The following is a 21313-nucleotide window of genomic DNA, read 5'->3' as shown; positions in this document are numbered from 1 at the left end:
CTATTTTAAAAATAATATTTCTCTATGGAAGTGCTATAGCTGTAGCTACATTATAGAATATCTGGAACTTCAGTGGGAGAAAAATTCTGCTTCAATTCAAGATATGTAATCACATGACTATTTTGTTTACTAATTTACCCACTCTCTTCTCCTATGTATCTATTTTTTTAAATATAATTATACTCACAGTACACACATAATTTCCATTCTGCATTTCCTTTAATATCATAACCTAATGACTCTTATACTTTCAAATCAGAAAATTCAAAAGGGAAAGATAAATTGTCAAATACTTTTTTTGTTTAACGTGAGTCAGTTGCAAATTGGTCACTGAAAGGATGGTAAAGTTTTAAATATGTAAGACTTTTAAGTGAAATTTGTTAGGCCAAAATAAGATAATAATTACAAAATAGTGTTCGTTTACCAGTAAAAATAAAATTAAAAAAACATTTGTAAAACTTTTTTTAACGTTTATTTATTATTGAGAGACAGAGAGAGACAGAGCATGATCAAGGGAGGGGCAGAGAGAGAGGGAGACACAGAATCCAAGCAGGCTCCAGGCTCTGAGCTGTCAGCACAGAGCCTGACGTGGGGCTCAAACTCATAAATTGCGAGATCATGACCTGAGCTGAAGTAGGATGCTTAACTGACTGAGCCACCCGGGCACCTCAATAAAAAGCATTGTTTATGGAAAGCACTTAACAAAGAAAACCATGAGTCTTTTGGTGATTCTCCAATTTTCCAGGAAAGTTTTTTTCTCTTGCATTTCCATGCTCAAAGTTTTCTTCCTAGTTAGCCTAAGGCACCCAACTGATATTTTTTAGGACTTAGTAGAATTTGGACTCGTGGAAGGAATATAAAAGAAAAAAGGAAACAATATGATATCTGGAATTTGTTTAAAAATAATCCAGAAGAAAAAGATCAGTTACAGATGAAACATCACCATAAACGTTGATAATTTCTGAACCTGGGTGATGCATATATTTTATTATTCTCTCTGCTATTACATAATTTTGCAAATTTTAAATAAAAAGTGAAAACAAAATATAATGGTGCAACTTTTGTCTGCCAAGAAAAATTCTTAGAGAAGCCTTGAAATCTAGGTTTTGTGGAGGAAGAAAAAGGAGTTTTCCAAATTACTTATTTCCTATTAATGTCAAGAACCAGATCAGAGGGACTTAGATCATAGTTTCTTCCCACTTTGACTGCCTCTAATGATGATGGTTAGGCCATGAGGCTTGCGATGCTAGGGCAGAAGAGGGATTTGAGGAAAGAGAAAAGCCTGCATCTGCCTATTCTGTCCCCAGGAGATTGTGAGGAGAGAGAGCAAGACAGCCATGAGATAGATACACATGCTCTGACCTCCTCTCTCCAGGCTGAAATCCTGGAGGGGAGAAGTGTTAGGTCAGTAAGGGCCTGGGTACATTTATTCTAGTGAATGAATTATGATCCACTCCTCTGGTGTGCTGGGTGTCCACCGCTCTGCAGGGAGGTGCTGCTTCACCATGGGGAACACTAACAGAATACACAGGTAGAGCAGTAAGGATGGGTAGAGACAGGGTATGCTTCACACTCCTGACCCTTCCTCACACTCTGCCCTCTGTGTCCTCTCTCTTCATAGGCTGTAGATTCAGGAACAGATAGCAAAGTGTCCAGAGATGAGTTCTTACCACCTATACCTCAGGAGCTGGGCACATCCAAATTACAAACGCAGACCTGCCGCTTTCCCCAATGTTATGAACCCTGTGTATTCGTATAGCTTGATGCCATGGAGGGGAAAATGTTGGGGGTAGGGGCAACTTGAAAGAGTAGGCATTTAAACAAAACAAAACAAAACAAAACAAAACAAAACAAAACAAAAGACAGAGTTATGAAGCAGACTATTTCAAGTAGGAGGGGTAAAGATACTACTATGGACTGAATTGTGTCCCCCACCAACATTCGTATATTGAGGCCCTAATCCTCAGTGTGCTTGTATTTGTAAATGAGACATTTGAGAGGTGATTGGCTTTATTTTTTTTTTATTAAAAAAAAATTTTTTTTTCAACATTTATTTATTTTTGGGACAGAGAGAGACAGAGCATGAACGGGGGAGGGGCAGAGAGAGAGGGAGACACAGAATCGGAAACAGGCTCCAGGCTCTGAGCCATCAGCCCAGAGCCTGACGCGGGGCTCGAACTCACGGACCGCGAGATCGTGACCTGGCTGAAGTCGGAGACTTAACCGACTGCGCCACCCAGGCGCCCCAAGAGAGGTGATTGGCTTTAGATGAGGTCACAAAGGTGGGACCAGAGCTTGCTCTCTTTCTCTCTGTTCTGTGTGAAAACACAGGGAGAAGGTGGCATCTGCAAGCCAGAAAGATAACTCTCACCAGAACCTGGCCATGCTGGCACCCTGATCTAGGATCTTCAGCTTCCAGAATTGTGAGAAAATAGGTTTATGTTCTTTAAACCACCCAGTCTATGGTATTTTGTTATGGCAACCTGAACCGATACGGATGCTATACTTCAAAAATAAAAATGTAGGGGCGCCTGGGTGGCGCAGTCGGTTAAGCGTCCGACTTCAGCCAGGTCACGTCTCGGGGTCCGGGAGTTGGAGCCCCGCGTCAGGCTCTGGGCTGACGGCTCGGAGCCTGGAGCCTGTTTCCGATTCTGTGTCTCCCTCTCTCTCTGCCCCTCCCCCGTTCATGCTCTGTCTCTCTCTGTCCCAAAAATAAATAAACGTTGAAAAAAAAAATTAAAAAAAAAAAAATAAAAATGTATCCATTTCCCTACTACTCAGTGGGAGGGATTCAGGATGACTTGTGGAAAACAAAAAAGCTGTGTTTTTATCACACATCTGAGTGTATTGAGAATAACTTTTAATACCACTACAGTGATATACATACATGGCAATTATTTTAAGCCATGCAAAATGGTTCTCCAAACAAGTAAACCAGTCTCTAACCTAGCTTCTGGGATTCTACTTCATATGCAAGATAAATAATCTGTGGACGTGACACTGTGGCCATCTGTGGCCAGTTGCCCACTGATACCACCTTCCCTTTCTAATGGGCTCTCAAGTACCCCTGGATAACAAGTGCATTTCCAGCCAATCTCGGGACTGGGTTTGTCCATGTGAGTACATTCCAGCCAATGGGATGTAAGTAAAATACGATGTATACTTTTTCTGGGTATGCCTTTAAAAAGAAAGAGGCTACTTCCCTTTAGCTCTTTTCCCTCTTCCCACAGCTGGAGGATGGAGAGCGTGGAACAATTATCTTGAGTTCAGAAATGGATAGCATCATATCATGGATGGCTACCCTATTCAGTCCCAGACTGCTTATATCTGGACTTAACTTACAGGTAAATAAAGTTAGTATCTTATTTAACCCACTGTATTTTGAGGTCTTTTCTTATATAGAACATTAGTAATCTAAAGAATACTAAAGAATATTTTATATTACATATATATATATCTTTAAAAAAAGGAAGAAAAGCAGAAGCACATTCTAACACTATTCTGTATCTTGTTTTAGTTTTTAAATCGTTAGTATACTTCAATAATTTTTTTCATTTTTTTTCTATTGTTATTCTATCCAATGTCTACAAAAATTCTACACATCCCATTTATTCATATGATAAATGTTTTTTGGGAACCTATTATGTTGCCTCCTTAAGTACTTGCTGTGACAGCTTATGAGGGCAGTCTAGGTATTAACGTCCCCAGAAACAATCTTCATTCAGTGAGGGGTAGAGATGGTGACAATTCTGAAGTGTGTTCCATTCAGTTACACAAGAAGTCTCCAGTGAGATGGAGCCACAGTTCCCCATAGTAGCAACCTACCCACCCACATCCTTCATTAGCTTTCCTCTCTTTCTTAGCTTACTTTCCAATTTCCTCACTCTGCCTTCAGAGATCACCTCCCATATAAACTCTGCACCCATTCCTGGTCTCTGACAAATGGTTTTGGGATAAATCAAAGTCAGACAGTGGTCTGAGGAGGAGACTTTTGAATACAAGCCTCACTACTCAGAAAGTATCCTAAGGAAGAGGAATGAGCAGATCTAAAGGGCCAGAGTTGGGAACATGCATGGAAATTTTGAAGAATAACAAGGAGACCATTTGGCTGGAGTGGGGCATGTCAGGGGAGAGTGGTAGGTAGTGGTAGAATCTGAAGCAGGCTCCAGGCTCCAAGCTGTCAGCACAGAGCCCGACATGGGGCTCAAACTCACAAACTGCAAGATCATGACCTGAGCTGAAGTCGGACGCTTAACCCACTGAGCCACCCAGGTGCCCCAAGTTGGTGCTGATCTTTGCAGACTGTGATAAGGATTTAGGAATTTATTGTAAGTGTTAAGGGGAAGTCTTTGGATGGTGTGAGCTGGGTAATGATGTAATATGATTCAAGTTTCAAAAAGATTATTCTGGATATTCTTGTTATATGTGATGTTGAGCACACACGCTTACTTATCTTTACTCCCAATCAAAATAGTAAAAATATAACAAAAACATAAACTTACAAGGACCAAGAGAACTGGAAAATGAGTAACAGCACTGAAGAAATATGTAACAAAATTCTGACATCTGGAAAGTGGATAGAAAAGATTTAACATTAAATGGAGAAAGCAGAAACCTAAGAGACTTGGGGAGAGAAGCTGTTATAGGCTGAATTGTATCCTCCAAAAGAAGACATATTGAAGTCCAACTTCTGTCACCTCAGACTGTGATCTTATTAGGAAATAGTGTCTTTGCAGATTTAACCAAATTAAGATGAATGAGGTAATTAATATGGGCCTGAATCCAACATGACTGTCGTCTTTGTAAAAAGGGGAGATTTGGACACAGAGGCAGGCACACACAGAGGGAAGGAGTTGGCAGGATACACAGGGAGAATGTTTGTAGGAGTATGTTCATGCATGGGAGGAATTAATATTGTTAAAATGTCCATGCTACCTAAAGTGATCTGCAGATTCAGTGCAATTGCTATCTAAATTTCAATGACAGGGGCGCCTGGGTGGCTCAGTCGGTTAGGTGGCCGACTTCGGCTCAGGTCATAATCTCACGGTCCGTGAGTTCGAGCCCCGCGTCGGGCTCTGTGCTGACAGCTCAGAGCCTGGAGCCTGTTTCAGATTCTGTGTCTCCCTCTCTCTGACCCTCCCCCGTTCATGCTCTGTCTCTCTCTGTCTCAAAAATAAATAAACGTTAAAAAAAATAAAAAATAAATAAATTTCAATGACATTTTTCATGGAAATAGAAAAACAATCTTAGAACTTGTATGGAATCACAAAAACCCTGAATAGCTAAAGCAGTCTTGAATAAGAAGAACACAGCTGAAGGCATCACACTTCCTGATTTTAAACTGGGGCTATTACAAAGCTATTGTGATCAAAATAGTATGATATTGGCATAAAAACAAACACATAGATCAATGGAACAGAATAGACAGCCCAGAAATAAACCCACATATATATGGTCAATTAATTTACAATAAAGGAGTTAAGGATGTACAATGGGGGAAGGACAGTTTCTTCAATAAATGATAGTAGGAAAATTGGATTACCACAAACAAAAAACAGATTGGACTCCTGTCCTTGATATATAAAAATCAAGTCAGAATAAAGACTTGAATATAAGGCTGAAACTATAAAGCTCCTAAAATGAAACATAGGGGGTAATTCTCTTGACATTTGTCTTGGCAATGACTTTTTGGATTTGACAACAATAGCGAAGGCAACAAAAGTACAAACAAACAAGTGAGACTGCACCCGACTAAAAAACTTCTTTGTAGCAAAGGAAACTATCAACAAAAAGGAAAGGGAACCTACGGAATGAGAGGAAATATTTGAAAGCACGTATCCTATAAGAGGTTAATATCCAAAATATACAAGGAACCCATACAACTAATTAACAAAAACCAAACCAAACTAAAACAGAAGCAAACAAAGAACACCCCAAATAACTCAGTTTAAAATGGGCAAAGGACCTGGATATACATTTTTCCAGAAAACATAATGATCAACAGGTATATGAAAGTCACTCAAAATCACTATTCATGGGGGAAAAGCGAGTAAAAACCACCATGAGATATCACTTCACATATTAAGATATTGATTATTAAAAAAGATGAGATAGGGGCACCTGGGTGGTTCATTCAGTTAAGTGTCTGATTCTTGATTTTGGCTCAGGTCATGATCTCACAGTTCATGAGTTTGAGTCCCACGTTTGTGCTTTGCACTGACAGCATTGAGCCTTCTTGGGATTCTCTGTCTCCTTCTCTCTCTCTGTACCCGCCCCCCCAACACCCCACTCACACACACTCTCTCTCTCAAAATAAGTAACTAAACATTTTTTTTTAAAGGTGACATAAATACTGGCAAGGATGTGACAATGTAAACTGGTGGAAATTTAAACTGGTACAACCACTAAAGTATGGATGTTTCTCAAGAAATTAAAGTTAGAACTGCCATATGATCCAGCAGTCCTACTCCTGGGTATATATCCAAAGGAAATTAAATCATTATCTTGATGAGATATCTGTATTTCTATATTCATTGTAGCATTATTTACAATAGCCAGGACATACATAAGTATCCACTGATGGATGAATGGATAACAAAAATATATAAATATATAATAATAATAATAATAATAATAATAAATATATATATATAATGTACTATTATTCAGCCTTAAAAAAAGAAGGAATTCCTGCCATTAACAGTAAAATGAATAAACCTGGAGGACATTACGTTAAGTGAAATAAGCCAGACAGGGAAAGGCAAATATTGCCTGGTATCACTTGTAAGTGGAATCTTAAAACAAAAAGTTGAATTCATAGAAACAGAAAGCATAGAATGGTAGTTGTGAGTGGCTGGTGGGGGTATGTGTGGGAAAATGAGGAGAGGTTGGTAAGGGTACGAACTTTCAGTTATAAGATGAATAATTTTTGAGGATCTACTACTGTATAACATGATGACTATAATCCTGATAATAGTTGATAACATTATATTGCATAATTTAAAATTTACTGCAAGAGTAGATCTTAGGCATTCCCACCAATAAAAAAAAAGGTAACTATGTGAGGTGATTTATGTATTAATTAACTTTTTGTGGGAATCTTTCATGATGTGTATATATATATATATATATATATATATTCTATCATCTATCTATTATCTATGTATCTAGTCATCACATTAAATATATTACCATTTCATTGATTATTACTCAATAAAGCTGGAGAAAAAGAAAAATAGTTGCAAATGGTAATGGTTAAAAAAGTAAATCAAAAAGAAAAATAAAATAGTTTTCAGTCTCAGAATAACTACGGTTCATAGGAATAACAATAATTTTATTTCATAGCTCTATCACCAACAATATTTAACACAACAATTTACATTATTTATCATAAATGTCAGACAAGAATCCACCAAATTTACAGTGAGTGATAAAACTATGATACTGTTAAGGTGCTACCTGCTAGAAGTTCACTTTTCTTTGCACATGTGATTATTATGATTTGAGAAAAGTATGTAATAGACAGATATACCTAAATGTTGATTGACTTTTACTTGAACATGACACATGCATTTCTAACTATTAATTTGTAGTTCCTTCCTCCCTAATATCTCAACTGAGGCTCACAAAATTTTTTCACTCATAACCTAAGGATATTTTCCTTTCTGCCATATATATATATATATATATATATATATATATGGATTTCTGTATGTGTTAAACTATATATATTTTAAAAGAAATAAGCCAAATCAAGTAATTGCAAAATGTCTGAAGCACTTCAGGGGTCCATAGAGCATAACTTGAAAATTACTGTTCCAGGTACTGGGTATACAGGGATGATAAGAGCTGGTTTCTTTCCTGAGAAAACCACCCAGTCCTAGAGAGCTGCTCAGTAAAGTGCCCATCAATATAGCTTCATGTCTAGTGTCCAACTAGAATGCAGAATTTTTTCTGTCAACTATATGAGAAGGTATCTGAAATATGTGATTTCAGACATCATCTATACTTTCCTAGGATTAATGTGATGGTGGAAGAAAATTTACCAGTTCTAAGTATTTATTTAATTTTAGCTTCAATTTTTTTTCGTTTGTTTTATTTAAAAAAATTTTTTTTAATGTTTGTTTATTTTTGAGAGAGAGAGAGACAGAGTGTGAGCCAGGGAGGGGCAGAGAGAGAGGGGGACACAGAATCCGAGGCAGGCTCTGAGCTGTCAGCACAGAGCCTGACATGGGGATTTGAACCCACAAACCATGAGATCATGACCTGAGCTGAAGTCAGATGCTTAACCGACTGAACCAGCCAGGCACCCCTGTTTGTTTATTTTAAATATTTGTTCAATTTTATTTTCAGTTATTTTTGGATGGCGAATGCATTAATATGATTCAAGTTTTTAGAAAGTCATAAATGACTATTCAATGAAAAGCATCCATTCCATAGCTGTTCCATTGTCATCCAACTCCTCTCCAAGGAGTCAGTGTTACCATTTTGTTACATAGCCTTTTAACCATTTTTGTTGCAATTCTTCCACAGATTGTTTTGTCATGAACTATTCAGTATTTATAAGTATGTCCCTCCCAACATGCTCACTGCCTTTTAACCTAAGTGGTAGATGTTACACCCTGCTCCTATTTTATATATAACCACCCTTATTTTACTTTATTATACATATTTTTTTTCTGAACGATATACCTTAGATATCATTTCTAGTGTATTTATAAGGATTTTTTCTTCTTTCTTTGTACAGGGCAAATATTCCATTGAATTGATGCACTATTGCCTTTAGATATGGGCAATAATTTTAAAATCAGGAATAAATCATTATTAGTATGGAATATTGTTGGAAAAATATGATTGGCTAAGAGATGTCCTATTACCCCACTGATGATTTTAGGCAAATGAAAGATTGAGACCTACTCCTTAAAATGGTGGTGGGGATTGCAGATGTGTTACTTTAGTTCATATTTATCTGGTGGCTTCAGAATGGCAAATGCTACTGGTTATTTCCCAAAAGGCCAGATATTTTAAAATCCCATCAAATATCAAAGTTAGAAGTAAATAAAGGGTCAGAGAGAGGAAATTCTCTCTATGAAAGTGAGGATAGGAAACTCAAATTAAAAACAAACAAGCAAACAAACAAACAAACAAAAAAAAGGAAAGTCAGGAATTCTTGTAGCTTGTCTAGAAATAAATGCCAAAGGTCTATTTGAAATAAAGGAGATTTGGCACTTAGTTCAGAATGATGAGAAAATATTGAGAATAAGAGTGGGAAAAGTAGAAAAAAAGAGATTCCTGTCCCAAGTTTTTTGTTTTTTCTCTTCCTTCCTTCCTTCCTTTCTTTCTTTCTTTCTTTCTTTCTTTCTTTTTCTTTCTTTTTGGTGTTGGGATGGGGTGGTGGAGGGTGGAGGTGAGTGATCTCTACCTGAAGGTAGTGTGTGACCCCTAACCCCATGGTTACTATTTCATGACCAGAGTCAATAGGCTATCTGTAAGGGTAGTAAAATTTTGTGGTACAGTACATAGTAGACAAACATGAGTGGGTGAGTTCTCTGGAATAAGACACATTGTGAATGCTCTAGATTATTTTTCCATGTGACATTGGACTTAGTGATTAAACTGTTGCCAAAGGGACTGTTACTCCCTAATGGTTTGGGCTACTCTGCTTGAGAACTGTCCAGAACAACATGTTCTTATCACAAGGCAGTTCAAGAAGGTCAGTATTGATGATCAAAACGATGGTCACTGTTCAGTACTTCATTTCTTTTTTGATTTGGAACTAAGTTAAAGGAATGATTAGGATTTAGTTTCCTAAAAGCTATTGCTGTGGACTACTTTTTAGTCTTTTCTCTAGCATTCCTGAATTTTATTGTCCTATTCCACAAGATTCTACAGTGTGCTATCTATACAGGGCAAAAAAAAAAAAAATCTAAATTCAGCCTTTTATGTACTTAAAATGAAGGCCTGTGAAGACTGTATTTGGCTACACTCAGATACAATAACAGATGAATTCACCAAATAAGTTTGTTCTACCCATGAGCTGGGCATATGATCTTACCACACATACCTCATTTATGCATGTAAAATGTAATTATAAATTAAGAAGACAATGTTGTGGATCACATAGAAAGAACTCTCTGTCTTTCTGCTATTGTGTTAATTTCTGCTCTTCAGGGGCTTCCTTATGTTGGCCCAGGTGAACACCCTGAGAAGACGTCTTCTTTCTAACAGTTCCAAATGGGAATCAGTAGAAACTGCTTTGGGCTTCCTCCTTAACTCATCTGAGTTTCCGTCTTCATCTTATTTCCCTGTTGGAGATAATAGGTCTCAGGGTGACATTAGCCATGTATTCATTCCAATTTCATTCCTTTTGAATTTCTCTTTTGTGCCTCCTATTCTTCCTCTGGAAAGTAGCTCCATTTTATTCTTAGAATGAAATGTCCCTTATTCTCATTGAGAGTTCTCTCTGTCTAAGCCTGTAAAAGAAAAGAAGAGAAAAGAAAAGAAAAGAAAAGAAAAGAAAAGAAAAGAGAAAAGAAAAGAAAGACAATGTAGGTGGAGAGCATTCAAGTTTTGCTTTTGATATGTGGATGAACACGATTAAAGTAAATGTTTTCTCTGAGATTTTCTCAAAAATCTCTCAAGATTATTGTGTCACTTGAAAAATCTAATAATGATAGGTGAATATTAACACTGATTTCTTTTTGCATTCTTGCTCTAACAGTTTTAATTCTCCCCAAGAAAGGGAAGCCAAAAAGAAAATATTTCAAAAAATATCATTCTTGCTAAATACGTATATATATTTCAGGTTAATGTCTATTTATCTTGTCTCTGTCTTCTTGCCTTCAGGAAATTGGCTTTATTCCTCAACATTTACTTCTGAAATAACTGTATGCTTTCACTTTAAGGTTCTCCTCTCCCTGTCACTGTGAGTTACTTGTGGATCACTGTTGACATCCAGATCTTTACGGATATTACTTCTTTTACCTTTGTCTAGCTTATGCCATTCCTTTTCCTTTTCCTTTTCCTTTTTTCATCTCACGCCATTCTAAGTTCACTGTTTCCTCTTATCTACCTCTTTTTATGTGTTAGGCACATTTGGATCCCTAATGTTTTTATCCCAAGCCCATTTCTTATCTCTTCTTTAATACTTTGTTCCCCTAATTGAGACCTGGCTCTCCAGTTCATTGTGTACAATCTTCTCCTTTTGTCATGTTGTATTACACCAATCCATTGGCTTTTCACTGCCTTAAAAGACCCTGCATTTTTTATCCCAAGTTGGTTGAGTGAAACAGATTCTGAAAGACTCTCATTTCTAGGCTGAATAGATGCTGCTTTTCTCTGTGCTCTTTGTCAGCACATGATTAATTTGGATTTCATTTTATAGGCGAAGGAGAGTCCGTACAAATTTTTGAGCAGAAGGAGAGTAATGATAACACATGACCTTCTAGGAAGATATTTGGAGGAGAGGGATATACAGGATTGCTTGTGGTTTGAAGTATGTATACCCATTGATACATGACTACAGCCAAATAGAAATGAGTGAACGAGAGACCAAGAGAAGAAAGAACTAAATGATTTCCAACTGATTCAATAGAAGGCAAAGAAGCCCTCGGTTGGAAAATAAAAGGGAGAGCTGTTAGTGTTTAAGAAGGAGACCAATTGGTTCAAGAAGAAAATGGAGAACTAGAATAATGTTATTTCGTGGAGGTCAACATAAAAGAGGCAAATCAAATGCCTCTGAGTCCTTTCATATGCATGAAATAGGTAGCAAATATTTCCTATTGGAGTTGAACACTGCAGTGAGATGAAGTTCTAGTGTAGTGGTGGAGACAGAAATCACTTGGAGGGAATTGAAGAAAGAATGAGAAGTTGTCATACAGCTGTCATTAGCAGGTAATAGTGCCTGCAGGGACCATGGCTATGACACACTTTTCTTTTGGTAGTCCCTTACTACAAGTTGAGCTGAAAATTCCTATTAAGAACTGAGCACTTATGTGTTGATTCCTGTGCCTGGCAGGATTTACCATTTTGTTAATCTGTTACCTTAAGGGAAGCCTGCTTCTGCTTGCTGTACAGGCATCGTGTACTCCCAGGATCCCTTTTTCAGAGCAGGAGTGAAGCTACCAGAGCTCCAGGCTCCCTGACAGTCCCCTTGTTGGCTGTGGCTATACTTTTTTTTTCTTGATTTCTTTCAAGTTTATTGAAAGAAACAGAGACAGCATGGGGGGGGGGGGAGGGACAGAGAGAGACAGGGAGAGAGAGAGAGAGATCCCAAGCAGATTCCGAACTGTCAGTGCAGAGCCTGATGCAGGGCTCGGACTCACAAACCGTGAGATCATGGCCTGAGCTGAAACTAAGAATTGGACGCTTAACTGACTGAGCCATCCAGGCACCCTCCTTTTTTTGTTGTTGTTGTTAATTGGGGGAATTAAAATATTATAGATGTTTCCAGATTTTTAAATAATCAATTTCTTCTTAGTTATCATGATAAAAGAGAATCTTCCTAAAGTTTTCTTTGTTCTGATGGAATACCAGTGGGCTTAACACAAGAAAATCAACTGTCTACCAAGACTAGGCAGATGTGACACAAATGTATGAATTAGGATAGATGTAAGATTATTGGGACTGACTATCCTGTAGTAAACTGGATAAGGGGAGCCTTACCCAATGGTGTGCAAATTAAAATGCTTTAAACTACTCTGTACTATAAACAGCATGAAAATATATGCATTTGAACACATGTGGGTTTTAAAAAATGTGTATTTCGTTTTGAGAGAGAGAAAGCATGGGCACAAGCAGGGGAGGGGCAGAGAGAAAGGGGGATAGACAGGTCAAAGCTGGCCCTGTGTTGACAGCAGCAAGCAATGCAGGGCTCAAGCCCGTGAATCCTGAGATCATGACCTGAGCCAAAATCAGATGCTCAACCAACTGAGCCACCCAGGTGCCCCTGAACACATGTTTTAATAATACTTATGTTGGATTGAGGTGTAGAAGGAAGGACTTCCCACTGAATTTCTGCTACTGTCATGTTATGGGCTAGTCATATACAACTTGCTCTATAACAAATGGATGTATAGGTTGGATCTCAGCTTTTAAATCATATCTTTGCTCATGATTGTGTTAAAAGTTTAGGAAATGAAAGATAATAAAAGTAGTTCATTGAATTTTTACCAAGACTAACTACAGTATTATACTAGGGCTTGGAATAGGTTAAAATTTGCATTGTAAATACTTTATTCTAACCTCCATCTTCTAGCCTAGTCTGAAGCAGTATAAAAACCTACCCAAAAAGCAAAAGCAAATGTATTTAAAACTTTAATAAGAGAACAAAATATAAATGAATGCTGTTAAAGTTTCACATGGCTGTATGTTCTCTCTAGTATTTTTATTACAAAATGTTGTAATTAAGGGCCAATAATATTATTAATATTCTGAACATTATTGGCAGTGTTTATGGGAAATTAATTTCTTTCATTTAATTAAATAATTCTGACACTATTTGCATGGAATTAAATGTGGCTTTAGTTTATCAAGGGGTTCTTTATTTCCCTATAAAAATTTGCCTATAATTTTTTATGAAATCCAATAGAAAAATAGAATTACACTACCAGAAATTTGCTTAGAAATTCCTCTGTATTGAATAGAAGGTATTGTAAAGCAGAAAGAAGCAAGTTTTATGACATTTATGGTATCATAGTAAGATATTTTAACATTAATTTTAAATAAGTATAACTCCAGATCATACAGAAGGATTCCCTTGAAGAATAATACAGAAAGGTAGAGATGTCTTTTCATATAAAGTGCGGTGAGAGAAAAGACAGAATGTTTGAATAATTTTTCAGTTCGGAACTCTTAGGTTTGGTTTGTACTATTCCACTTGATTCTTTACCCGTGAAATTTTCCATTTGTAGGGGACAACGCTCATTAAACAGCATGTGTGTATGTCCAAGGGTTTGTTTAACTTAAAGAGATACAATATCTACAAGTTTTCCAAACAAAAATGGCCAGTTCAAAGTTCTATGACCAGTGGCATGTAAACTGAAGCAATCAGTGCAAGACTGGTGATGTTCTGTTAAAATTTCAAAGGTTACCATGCGTGGGCTTTAGAATTTGTTCAGAGAAGCAGTGATAACCTTGACTCTCTTTCAGTGAAAGTACAAATTTATTAATCTGAGACCCATCATCCACAATGTAATCATTAATGTTTACCTCAAGATTCAGGTGATCATATTCTACTATAGATTATTTGGTTCTTATAGCTGGGTGACTATCTTTTGGGTTTGCTTTTTCCCTTGCTCCACCATTTGGAGTAGTTCTTTTTAGAGTTTAATTTTCATTCAGTGTATTCAATTTAATGTCAGGTGGCCTAAAACAGTTAATAGGGGTCTTCGACAGGTTGTGTGCAAACAATAGGATTAGGCTTGCAACTTAATTGCTGAAGTCAGGTTTAGGCTTTCTTAGTTTTAGTTTCTTAGTTGCTGAAAGAAATAGAACTTGATTTTATTCTATAAACCGGATATCTCACTTTTAATTGAAGAGCTCTTTGTTGCACTGGTTAACAAAGACTGATCTTTCAATGAAAACATACCAACAATAATTGGTTTGGGTTGAATTTCATCAAAACTCATTTAACAGATGTTTAGTATGCAAGCACATTTATTTACTCAGTGAGCACCTCCTAAAGCTCATTCAAGTTTCCCCTTTCCCAGTTTTAATGTGATAAAGTTCTCAGTTTCTAAAAGAACAAAGTTCTCTTTCTACTCTACAATGCATAACAAAACCAGATTTTATTCTGTTCCATGACACAAAAATAATTTTTTTTTGGCAAATGCTGCTCTTAAAATATTTTATTAGACATATATTCAGCATATACACTTCTTGGATATTTGGATAGTAATTGGCAAATCTTCCAATTGAAGGAACAAGAATCCCCAAAATGTCCGATGCTAACATGTGATCTATTTTGAACTGTATGCAGTTGCGACCCTGTGGGCCCAAGAAAAACTTTTGCCCACTCAGTAAGAAGAATCTAAATTGGAGATCTTTCCAAGAATAAGAGTTATTACTGAAGGTAAATTTTATCTGAGTGACCCATCTGTATGGCAGGGCAAACATCTAATTACCAAATATCGCTACTTATTACCCTGTGAATTGCCTTCTTCCCCTTTGAAGGCCCAAGACAGTATTCCATTCTATAGTTCAGGATACATATATACCTCATTTTACCTTTTTGTTTTTAAACCTTTCATGTATATTGGGTTCCGAACAAAGGAAGTTAAATTTTATTTTCTCTTGCTAGTCAGTCTCATGTCAGTTTAATTCTTAGATTACCCAGAACAATCTTTGAAAAGTAGAGAAAAAATTTTCCTCCCCAACACTATTCTTTCATTGATTATCTACTTCTGGTATTTCAATGAAAATTAGGATAATGAAAAACTACTAGACCCCAACTAGAAAAACCTAGTGTTTAGTCTTGGCTCTACCATTTATTTGCATTTTAATTTTAGACAAGTTTGTTCTTCTCTCTGGACTATTCTCCTTGTGTCCCAGTGTTTTGGGAAGAATTATATTTAAAATTATAGAATAAATTATGTTGTATTGGTATGTAGCATTGTTATAATGATTATAAGGTGCTGAAATAAAAGACTGGTGCCTATTTAATTAAATTCCGTAGATCATATTTTTAACTAAAAATAAATACTCGTAGTCTAGCAAATAATTTCATTTTCATTTGTGAGTTTATTTTTTTTAATTTTAAAATTTTTTTATTTTATTCTTGAGAGAGAGACAGAGCATGAGAGGGGGAGGAGTAGAGAGAGAGGGAAACACAGAATCTAAAGCAGGCTCCAGGCTCTGAGCTGTCAGCACAGAGCCTGACATAGGGCGTGAACAAACTGCGAGATCATGACCTGAGCCAAAGTTGGATGCTTCATCAACTGAGCCACCCAAGTGCACCATCATTTTTATTTGTGAGTTTAAATAGCAAGCTTTAAAATGTATTAAATTAAATCGGATTCAGTTATGCTTTTAAGTGAAGACAATATTGGACAGAATTAAATTAAATAAAAAAATAATTTGTCTCAGAAAATTCAAGTAACAATTTGCCATACTTATGGATCAAATAATTTGGTTGTGAAAACAGGAAATTGATCAATATAATATCAGAAGTAATATTGCTCTCCCTTAAATGTATTTATTTTGTGAAAAGAAGAGGGAGCAGAAGACATTGGCTACTTTTGTCTAAAAAATAATTTTACATGTTTTATGTTATTAATTCAACAAAAACTTGTTAGTTATCTACACACTTATTTAATAAATACTCATTAAATGTCAAGTATCCTACACACTGGGGAAAAAGTGATAATCAAGACAGATAAAATTTCAATTCTCAAGGAGCCTGCAGTCAAGAATGAGAGTTGTTTTGGGGTGCCTGGGTGGCTCAGTTGGTTAAGCATCAACTTCACCTCAGGTAATGACCTGGAGGTTCATGAGCTCAAGCCCCCCATCCGGCTCTGTGCTGATAGCTCAACGGCTGGAACTTGCTTCAGATTCTGTATCTCTCTCTCTCTCTCTCTCTCTCTCTCTCTGCCCCTCCCTGGTTCACACTTTGTCTCTCTCTCTCAAAATAAATAAACATTAAAAACTAAATACATAAAAAAGAGTGAGAGTTGTTTTATAATAAAGGGTGAGGACGGATCCACTGAAAGCCTTTAAAAGGCAGGGTAGAGATTCAGATGAAATTCAGACTGTAATAAGAAGGATGGCCATGAGAGCTGAATTCTTTGTGGGGCTTCTATTTTCAAAATGTAATAGCAAATATCATTATAATGTTGAATGGAATTTCAGGGTTCTAATATTTTTACAAGGATAGGTTACTTTTCTTTTGACCTTTTTTTAACATTTATTTATTTTTGAGAAACAGAGTGAGACAAAGCATGAGTGAGGGAGGGGCAGAGAGAGATGGAGACAAAGAATCCAAAGCAGGTTCCAGGCTATGAGCAAGCGGTCAGCAGAGAGCCTGATGTGGGGCTCGAACCCAGGAACTGTGAGGTCATGACCTGAGCCGAAGTCGGGCGCTCAACCAACTGAGCCACCCAGGCTCCCCCAGGATAGGTTACTTTTAACTACAGTTAAAACATCAGGAGTTTTGACATATTTCCTTCCAGAGCTCTGACAACACACATATAATCAGTTCTGCCTCATGACCTTGGTTAATATGTAAGGAATCTGGAAGAAATCCATGCATCTAGGCATTAACCGTATGGATCAAGTGTGTGGGCTCTGTAAATTTTAGACATGTAGCAGATTGGAGTGGTTAAGAGAACTGATACCTGAAGCCAGCTGTCTGGGTTTGCATGCTGACCCCACTACTTACTAGCATACACCCTTGAACAAGCTAGACTACTTAACCTGATACTTCCAGTTCCTCATCTGGTAAATGGACATAATAATAGTACCTGCCTCAGTTGTGAGGATTAAATTCATGCATGTATGTACAGTGCTTAGAACAGGGGCTGGTCCATCATAAATACTTTTTCCCCCCAAGTTTTCTTTCAAATTCTAGCTAGTTACCATACAGTGCAATGCTAGTTTTGAGTGTAGAATTTAGTGATTCATCACTTACATACAACATCTGGTGCTCATCACAAGTGCACTCCTTAATACCCATCACTGTTTAACCCATCCCCCACCCACCTCCCCTCCAGTAGTAACCATTAGTTTTTCTGTATAGTTGAGAGTCTGGTTCTTGGTTTGCATCTCTTTCCCCACCTACCCTTATGTTCATTGGTTTTGTTTCATCATAAGTACTTTAAAAAAAAGTTTATTTATTTTTGAGAGAGAGAGAGAGTGTGTGTGAGCAAGGGAGGGGCAGAGGGAGAAAGGGAGACAGAGAATCTGAAGCAGTCTCCAAGCTGTCAGCGCAGAGCCCAACGTAGGGCTCAGAACCCATGAGCCGTGAGATCATGACCTGAACTGAAGTTGGATGCTAAACCAACTAAGCCACCCACGTACCTCTCATCATAAGTACTCTTTAAGTGTTTCTTTTTAGGAATAAAAACTCATTTCCCCTGCCTGATGCTTCCCAGCCTTGACTCTTAGGGACTTACTAGTTTTTAGACACAGAGAAAAATCTTCACTTTTTAGAAGTTTCAGGGAAATCAAACTTGTGGAAAGAACCTTCTGAATTATTGAGATCCACCCCTTTATTTCATAGATAAGGAAATTGTGACTCAAAGAAGTGAGTTACTGGTCCAACATCACTTTAAATAAACTCCTGTCAGGCAGGTAAACCCAATATAGCTTTGTTACTGATGGTCACCCTAATCTAGTTGGAGTTTTGAAATATCCAAATTACTCCAGCCTCCTTTGATTACAAAACCCATCAAGCTGAACTGAGATCTAAGAACTTCAATTCACCCAAGGCTAAAAAGGAGATAAGAAAACCTTAAGTTTCCTGATACACAATTTTTTTTCTCAGATTCAAGATGCTCTATTTTTGCACATTTAAATTTCATGTGTACAGAGAAACTTGTTAGTATGCTGTTTCAGAATTTCAGATTTCCAAACCTCCTCCTTTGTGGTGCTTCTCCAGGTCAACTCTGACTTTTGCTTTCTGGTATTTCTGATGGGTTGTGTGAACCCACAGATGAGAACCTTTATTTAGAGAGAGCAGCATAAAGCTATGGATGCTGAAGACAGATCAATTAAATGAAATTAAAAAACAAAACAAAACAAAACAAGAGGGATTGGTGGATTAGGGAAACCACAGAACACTGAGAATAGAGCAATAGCAGTCTAAGACATTTTATATAAGGAATTCGCTTCATCAATGTCAGTCTATAGTAAGATCAAGAAAAAAAATCTATAATAAAAAAGTATTCTCACTGTATTAGATAAGACACAAGAAAAAGTAAATTTATTGCAATACTTGCTTCTGCCTGAAAACTCTTAAGGTGAATTAACTAAATTCAGTTTGATTCAATTTATCATATGAAATCTTCTGTGCCACACCGACTAAAGCACCCATGAAGATACAGGCAGTAACTGTTGTGTTGTTTTAAAGGACAGCTATTACTTATAAGGAGCATGTCCAGAAAAATGCTTTTTCCCTAAAACTTTGTTATCTGTTTGTCCTTTGTTGGAGTCAGTCGAGCTTACCTTTATGTTACTCTCCTAAGTCAATACATATCTGTGATGGTAGATCTCTAGAAATAGCAGATTTAACACTCACAGTTTTAACTATTTTCAAGCAACTTCAGAGCTCCTTTGTGTATACAAGTTTATAATTGCCCTGAGGCATACATTTTAATTGAGGATGTTGGTATGTGGAGTGAGTCACTCACTTACTCTCTCATTTGCTGAACAAGTATTTGTTGTGCATTAACTATGTGCCAACCAGTCACCTAAGGGGTCTAGCCAGCCCCACATGTATTTCAATATTGCTTTGTGGGTTTCCATTTTTCTCTAGTAACTCATTACCGTGGTGTTAGCAAATTCAGAGATAGGGAGGTAATTTTAAGATCTACTGTACATTCTCTCATATATTTCAATCTTTAAAAGGCTATTTAATATGGAAGGGCCATTGTGACTAACTCTGATGAATTAGGTCTGATACACTATTTATTTTTTTATTTTTAATTAATTGTTTTATTTTGAGGAGGGGAGGGGCAGGGAGAGAATTCCAAGCAGGATCCATGCTGTCAGCACAGAGCCCCATGTGGGACTCGAGCTCACGAACTGTGAGATCATGACCTGAGCCGTAATCAAGTGTCGGATGCTTAACCGACTGAGTCACCCAGGCACCCCTATACTATTTCTATTACTTGATTATTTAATTATTTGAATGGTATCACATATCTTTTGGTTTATTTTTTTTCCCAACACCCAGAATACCATTTTTTGGTATTAATTTGAATCAAACTGAATTAAATTCTGTGAAAATGTGTTAAATTTATTAGCTCTATAATTTCTCTGTTCATGTAGTAAGCTTGCTATGGGGTGTGGGTATAAACATGAAGTTTGCTACAATTTATCCTGAAATTCTTTTACATTGAGACAAGAATATCAGATACTACAGTGATTTATGAATTTGATGTATATTGAAAATTGATAGAGTATACAAGAGGGTATGTGTAATCTCTTAGGTATGAAAGTCAGCTGAACAATTCTGATGGCAATCGATAGGTTCAAATAGATTCGTTATTTGAAGCAGTGAAGCTTCCTGTTTTGCTAAATTTTTCCCTGAGGAAAGTTAAGTGTATTGATTTTCAAGGAACAGGGTCATTTAGATTTATATTCTCTACGCTCAGCTGAAGTACAGATAATTCTGTTCGAGGGAAATAGAATACTAACTTCAAAAGATGGCTTTTAAAATACCATAGTTTCTTAATCTAAGATGTGCATTTGTTTTATTGTTATAACATGTCTAAAATTAGGAAGTATCTTGCAACTGATTTGCATTTTTATTTCATTTTATTTATTTTGATTTGTGTTTTTTAATGCTTTCTTTTTTCTTCTTTCCTCCCCTCACAGAAGTTACTGTTAAATTAAATTATTATTAGATTATTACATTATATCTATAACTGATGGCATATTAACATAAAAGAATCATGTAAACCAAATGAAATATGAGATGATCAGTATACATTTCATTTCAACTTCATTAAAGACATGCAATTTAAAAAGATAAGCTGAGCAACTATTCCTCTGGATTTTTCAAATTAATGGTATTTCATTAGCATTTCCAATTTCTCCCACTTTTAGCAAATTACAGAAGTCTACTAGAGTAATCTCATGCCACTAAAATCTTTACTTATATACTGGATTTTCTGAAAGCATGTTAAAAACTTTTTGTTGAAAATATTTACTCTTTACTTATTCAACAATGTGTGTCAGGAGTAAAGCATTTTGCTTCTTTCTTTTTTTTTTAAGTTTATTTATTTTGAGAGAGAGAAGGGGGTGGTATGTGCAAGCAGCAGGAGAGGGAGAGAGAGAGAGAGAGAGAGAGAGAGAGAGAGAATCCCAGGAAGGCTCCATGCTGTTGGGCACAGAGCCTGACTTGGGACTCCATGTCACGAACTGTGAGATCATGACCTGAGCTGAAATCAAGAGTCTGATGCTTAACTGACTGACCCACCCAGGTGCCCCTTGCTTATGTCTTTAGCATAATTCCTGGCATACTGCAGGCACTGGTAAATATATGGGAAATAACTGACTAAAACAATGAATGCTTAATATATTTCAAAATGAGCTAAAGATCTCTCTACAAGTCTTAAGTAGGGTATGTAATTTAATTCTATAAATATACTTAGTA

General features: G+C 36.7%; 1 protein-coding gene across 4 annotated transcripts in view; it reads left to right on the top strand.

The window, feature by feature from the left end:
- Positions 1 to 21313, top strand: part of ALB (albumin) — a 124059-nt gene that overhangs the window by 65013 nt on the left and 37733 nt on the right. For 2 of the 4 annotated variants that reach the window (XM_047856524.1, XM_047856525.1), the window contains exon 2: positions 3231 to 3344. The exons of 1 other annotated variant lie outside the window; for it this stretch is intronic. The gene's annotated coding sequence lies outside the window, so the exon portion shown is untranslated. Of the gene's footprint in view, positions 1 to 2386; positions 2424 to 3230; positions 3345 to 21313 lie in introns of those variants that run through there. One more of the 4 variants, XM_047856526.1, reaches the window with a different exon arrangement.

This window comes from Prionailurus viverrinus, chromosome B1 (genome assembly GCF_022837055.1).
Source record: "Prionailurus viverrinus isolate Anna chromosome B1, UM_Priviv_1.0, whole genome shotgun sequence".
NCBI classification, from domain to species: Eukaryota; Metazoa; Chordata; class Mammalia; order Carnivora; family Felidae; genus Prionailurus; species Prionailurus viverrinus.
This window is presented reverse-complemented; position numbering and strand designations above follow the sequence as displayed.